Source organism: Lolium perenne, chromosome 7 (assembly GCF_019359855.2).
Source record: "Lolium perenne isolate Kyuss_39 chromosome 7, Kyuss_2.0, whole genome shotgun sequence".
Classification (NCBI taxonomy): domain Eukaryota; kingdom Viridiplantae; phylum Streptophyta; class Magnoliopsida; order Poales; family Poaceae; genus Lolium; species Lolium perenne.
Window position 1 is genome coordinate 249,200,064 of NC_067250.2, and position 6,331 is coordinate 249,206,394.

Sequence of the window (6,331 nt, forward strand, 5' to 3'; positions counted from 1 at the left end):
GCTTGTTTACTGTCCTGGGCAAAGCACTTTTCTGGTGCCGTTGCTACTACTTATTTATACCACCTGTATTTCACTATCTCTTCGCCGAACTAGTGCACCTATTAGGTGTGTTGGGGACACAAGAGACTTCTTGCTTTGTGGTTGCAGGGTTGCATGAGAGGGATATCTTTGACCTCTTCCTCCCTGAGTTCGATAAACCTTGGGTGATCCACTTAAGGGAAACTTGCTGCTGTTCTACAAACCTCTGCTCTTGGAGGCCCAACACTGTCTACAGGAAAAGGAGGGGGGCGTAGACATCACTCGCCGGTTGTTTCGGACGCCAACACATTCTGGCACGCCCGGTGGGACAGTCTTCGACATCAACTGCATCGCCATCTACATCTGAGATGGCGGAAGGTACTCCAGTCACGTACGAGGATCTGCCAGAGGAGCTCAAGAAGAAGTATGACGATGTCAAAGCTCTCCTCGAGGCCGACCTCATCGGCTCTTTCCACAGGACCCGCTCACACGGCATCAGGTGGAGAGGGTTCTCACCTGAAGGCGCGCTCGATGGAGTGGACCTGTCCACCCCTTCAGAAGAACGCACCACGTCCTTGCGTCAGGAGATCAATTTCATGGTAGCTCATTCGCTACACCGCCACTCTGAGAGCCTGGTGAACACTTTGGAGCGGGTCGCTCTTCGAGTGCTCCATGAAATCTTGAATCATCGGTACTCTCCGTCAGGACCAGCTCTAGGAACTCATCAAGGGGAGCTACCACTCCAGAGCCGACCACCGCTGCCGTTCGCGCCGGGCAGCACCAGGTGCCGAATACACCGGCATTCGTTGTCTACAAGATCGGGGGCGATCCTAGTGATTACCAGTTCTTGTACGAGGCGCCCAAGGAGATCCCTCACGGATACACGTGCACATACGTGCCAGACAGCAGTAACTGGGCACTCATGAACCAGACTGCAACAGCAGGGACTTCTGGAACAGCAGGAGGAGTTTCTGGATCAGATCTTGAGAAGCAGACGTGGCTGGCTAAGTATGCCGCTCCGACGAACCTCCAGAGCTCAACTCCTGTGGCTAGCTCAGATCTCGAGAAGCAAGCGTGGCTAGCTAAGTAAGCCACCCCAGCAAATCTTCAGAGTTCAACTCCTGCAGCTAGCACGGCGGATCAGATCAGCAGGATCTTAAGAGACCAGTTCGGCATGGTGCCGAAAAGGAGGGCAATCGGCTATTCCAAGCCGTATCCCAACGACTACGATTTGATCCCACTACCACCCAAATATCGGCTCCCTGAATTCTCCAAGTTTAGTGGGGCAGATGGCTCCAGCTCAATCGAGCATGTAAGCCGATATTTGGCGCAGCTGGGCACGATCTCAGCTGCAGATCCACTACGCGTGAGGTTCTTCGCATAGTCCCTCACAGGATCGGCTTTCGGGTGGTACACCTCGTTGCCACCAGACTCGATCCGGACTTGGAAGCAGATGGAAGAACAGTTCCACATGCAGTATCACTCAGAGGCTTCCAAGTCTGGCATTGCCGATCTAGCACAAGTACGTCAGAAGCGTGGAGAAACTGTGGCAGAATACATCCAGCGCTTCAGAACTGTTAGGAACCGATGTTATTCGGCTCGTGTGACTGAAAAAGAAGCAGTCGAGTTGGCAGTGGTGGGCCTTGCATCACCAATCAAGGATATGGTCTCCCAAGCAGACTACCCTTCACTGGCGCACATGGTTCAGAAACTGTCGTTATATGAACAGCACCACCCAGACTTGTACCAGGACAAATTCAAGCGTGCGGTAGTCTTGGTTGAAGCAGATGAAGATGAAGGGTCCGCGGGAGATCAAGAGGTAGCAGTAGCTGAATGGACTCGGGGGGCAACCCCCGTGTCCTGCAAATGGGTGAAGCCACAAGGTCCTCCTAGAGGGTTTGACTTCGACGTTACCAAAGCCGAGCAAATTTTTGATCTCTTACTCAAGGAAAAGCAGCTGAAGTTACCCGACGGTCTCAAACTCCCCACAGCACAGGAGCTGAATGGAAAGCTGATGTCTACGTTCCCCCTCCTTTCCTGTAGACAGTGTTGGGCCTCCAAGAGCAGAGGTTTGTAGAACAGCAGCAAGTTTTCCCTTAAGTGGATCACCCAAGGTTTATCGAACTCAGGGAGGAAGAGGTCAAAGATATCCCTCTCATGCAACCCTGCAACCACAAAGCAAGAAGTCTCTTGTGTCCCCAACACACCTAATAGGTGCACTAGTTCGGTGAAGAGATAGTGAAATACAGGTGGTATAAATAAGTATGAGCAGTAGCAACGGTGCCAGAAAATAGCTTGCTGGCGTGTAGTTGATGGTGGTAGTATTGCAGCAGCAGTAACGCAGTAAAACAGTAAACAAGCAGTAGTAACGCAGCAGTATTTAGGAACAAGGCCTAGGGATTACACTTTCACTAGTGGACACTCTCAACATTGATCACATAACAGAACAGATAAATGCATACTCTACACTTTTGTTGGATGATGAACACATTGTAGGATAACGTTGCATAGAAAACAAAAAAATTTCCTACCGCGAACACGTAATCCAAGCCAAGATGCAATCTAGAAGACGGTAGCAACGAGGGGGTATCGAGTCTCACCCTTGAAGAGATTCCAAAGCCTACAAGAGGAGGCTCTTGTTGCTGCGGTAGACGATCACTTGCCGCTTGCAAAAGCGCGTAGAAGATCTTGATCACGATCGGTTCCGGCGCCACGAACGGGCAGCACCTCCGTACTCGGTCACACGTTCGGTTGTTGATGAAGACGACGTCCACCTCCCCGTTCCAGCGGGCAGCGGAAGTAGTAGCTCCTCTTGAATCCGACAGCACGACGGCGTGGTGTCGGTGGCGGTGTAGAAGTCCGGCGGAGCTTCGCTAAGCTACGCGGGCAATATGGAGTGGAGGAGCAAAGCTAGGGTTTGGGAGGGGGTGGCCGGCCACTCAAGGGGGGCGGCCAGCTTATGGTCTTGGGGTGGCCGGCCCCCTCCCTTGGCCCCTCATTATATAGGTGGATCCCAAGTGTTGGTGTCCAAGTCTTCGAATAAGACCCGAAACCAAAACCTTCCATAGGAGGGGGAAACCTAGCCCAACTAGGACTCCCACCCAAAGGTGGGATTCCCACCTCCCATGTGGGGGGTGGCCGGCCCCCTATGGTGGAGTCCACTTGGGACTCCACCCCATCTAGGGCTGGCCGGCCATGGTGGTGGAGTCCCATGTGGACTCCACCTTCCTTGGTGGTTTCTTCCGGACTTTTCTAGAACCTTCTAGAACCTTCCATAGAACCTTCCGCGACATTTTATTTCACATAAAATGACATCCTATATATGAATCTTATTCTCCGGACCATTCCGGAACTCCTCGTGATGTCCGGGATCTCATCCAGGACTCCGAACAAATATTCGAACTCCATTCCATAATTCAAGTGCTACCATTTCAACATCCAACTTTAAGTGTGTCACCCTACGGTTCGAGAACTATGCGGACATGGTTGAGTACTCACTCCGACCAATAACCAATAGCGGGATCTGGAGATCCATAATGGCTCCCACATATTCAACGATGACTTTAGTGATCGAATGAACCATTCACATACATTACCAATTCCCTTTGTCTCGCGATATTTTACTTGTCCGAGGTTTGATCTTCGGTATCACTCTATACCTTGTTCAACCTCGTCTCCTGACAAGTACTCTTTACTCGTACCGTGGTATGTGGTCTCTTATGAACTCATTCATATGCTTGCAAGACATTAGACGACATTCCACCGAGAGGGCCCAGAGTATATCTATCCGTCATCGGGATGGACAAATCCCACTGTTGATCCATATGCCTCAACTCATACTTTCCGGATACTTAATCCCACCTTTATAGCCACCCATTTACGCAGTGGTGTTTGGTGTAATCAAAGTACCTTTCCGGTATAAGTGATTTACATGATCTCATGGTCATAAGGACTAGGTAACTATGTATCAAAAGCTTATAGCAAATAACTTAATGACGAGATCTTATGCTACGCTTAATTGGGTGTGTCCATTATATCATTCACACAATGACATAACCTTGTTATTAATAACATCCAATGTTCATGATTATGAAACTAATCATCCATTAATCAACAAGCTAGTTTAAGAGGCATACTAGGGACTTCTTGTTTGTCTACATATCACACATGTACTAATGTTTCGGTTAATACAATTCTAGCATGATATATAAACATTTATCATAAACATAAAGATATAAATAATAACCACTTTATTATTGCCTCTAGGGCATATCTCCTTCAGTCTCCCACTTGCACTAGAGTCAATAATCTAGATTACATTGTAATATACCTAACACCCATGGCATTCTGGTGTTGGTCATGCTTTGCCCTAGGGAGAGCTTTAGTCAACGGATCTGCTACATTCAGATCAGTGTGTACTTTGCAAATCTTTACTTCTCCATCTTCGATGTACTCGCGAATCGAGTGGTAACGCAGCTTGATATGTTTCAGCCTCTTGTGTGACCTTGGCTCTTGTGCATTGGCGATGGCACCCATGTTATCACAGTAAATGATTAATGGGTCCAATGCACTAGGAACCACACCGAGCTCTACAATGAACCTCTTCATCCATACCGCTTCTGATGAAGCCTCTGAAGCCGCTATGTACTCTGATTCTGTTGAAGACTTCGCCACCGTGCACTGCTTCGAGCTTGCCCAGCTTACTGCAGCACCATTCAATATAAACACGTACCCAGATTGTGACTTAGAGTCATCAGGATCAGTGTTCCAACTTGCATCGGTGTAACCGTTTACAACGAGCTCTTGGTCACCTCCATAACAAAGAAACATATCCTTAGTTCTTTTCAAGTACTTTAGGATATTCTTGACCGCTGTCCAGTGTTCCATTCCTGGATCACTTTGATATCTGCTAGTCAAACTAACAGCATGTGCTATATCCGGTCTAGTACATAGCATGGCATACATGATAGATCCTACTGCCGAGGCATAGGGTGTCGTGGATGTAGCCACGGCAGATGCTACAGGGGGTAGCACTTCATTGATGCGAGGGGAAGGGAACATTGCCATCTACGGGTCGAGGTGCAAGAGACGCAAGGGTTTTACCCAGGTTCAGCCCCTCCGGAGAGTAAAAGGCCTACGTCCTGCTAGATCTCTATTGCTCAGTGGAGAATTACAATGGGGGGGCTCAGTCGGCGGCTACGCCGAGAGCTTACAGGGGGAGATTGGATCTCGAGTAAGGTGTCCTCTAGGGTTTAAGCCCGGGGGTTTATATAGACACCCCCGATCTAGGGTTACATGGTGATAACTCCGAATCATATCAGTTGCTACTAATCCGGGATTTGTTAACTCTCTTGCAAGTAATCTTCTAATCCGGCTGCACGGATCTTCTCCTTAGAATCGTGGCCCAGTCGCCTTCGGGCCCAGTCGCTTGGGCGACTGGCAGTCCACCTGGGCCTTCATCTTCAGGGCGAGTAGGACTGGCGACCCACCCCCTATGGGCATATCCCCATCAGTAGTCCCCGAGCGCGGTGGTGATGAAGCGCGGATCTGAAGCAAGTCTCGGATAGGCGCGGTGATGGATCGAGGTGAATCGCCGCCGGGCTCCCGAGGATAAAGTCACGGGTTCAGCGCCAGTCTCCAGTCGCCGTAACTTGATCAGTCAGTCGGCGTACGACAATCGCCGTTTGCCAGTCGGCGTTTTGCCAGTCGGCGCACATTCACCACAGAGACACGTGGAGAAGCCAACGGCTAGATTTCACGTTGACCGAGGCGTGGCCCGTTTGCATGTTGTTGACCGTTGGGCCTGACGTGACCGCTAACGGCTAGTTTAACGGCCACTCAGCCGGAGAGAGCGCAGATCTTGACCGTTGATTACGGGGCGGCGATTCCGGGACGGATCAACGAGCGGATTTCACCCTTAATCTGGGCGAGTGCGGACGGTATAAAGGGCTGCCCCTGGGATTAGGGTTCACCACTCCTCCGCATTCTTCTCCCATCTCATCTTCATTCCAAGTCTCACGCGCATCCATGACGGCGAAGGGTTGGGGCAAGTCAAAGGTCACACGGGAGTCTCTCCTCCCGTACGTCGCTTCTGGGGTCATCCCGGAGTTCAAGCAAGAGCGATGGCGAGTTCCGCCGGCGAACGAGGTGGAGCCCCTCCCGCGGCCCGGGGAGTTCGTGATCTTCCTGAGCTTCCTCGATCGCGGGTTCGCTCTCCCCACCTCCGACTTCCTCCGCCAATTGCTGGCCTTCTACAGCATCAAGGTCTCCGACCTTGGGCCGCACAGCGTCCAACAGATTTCTCTGTTCGTGG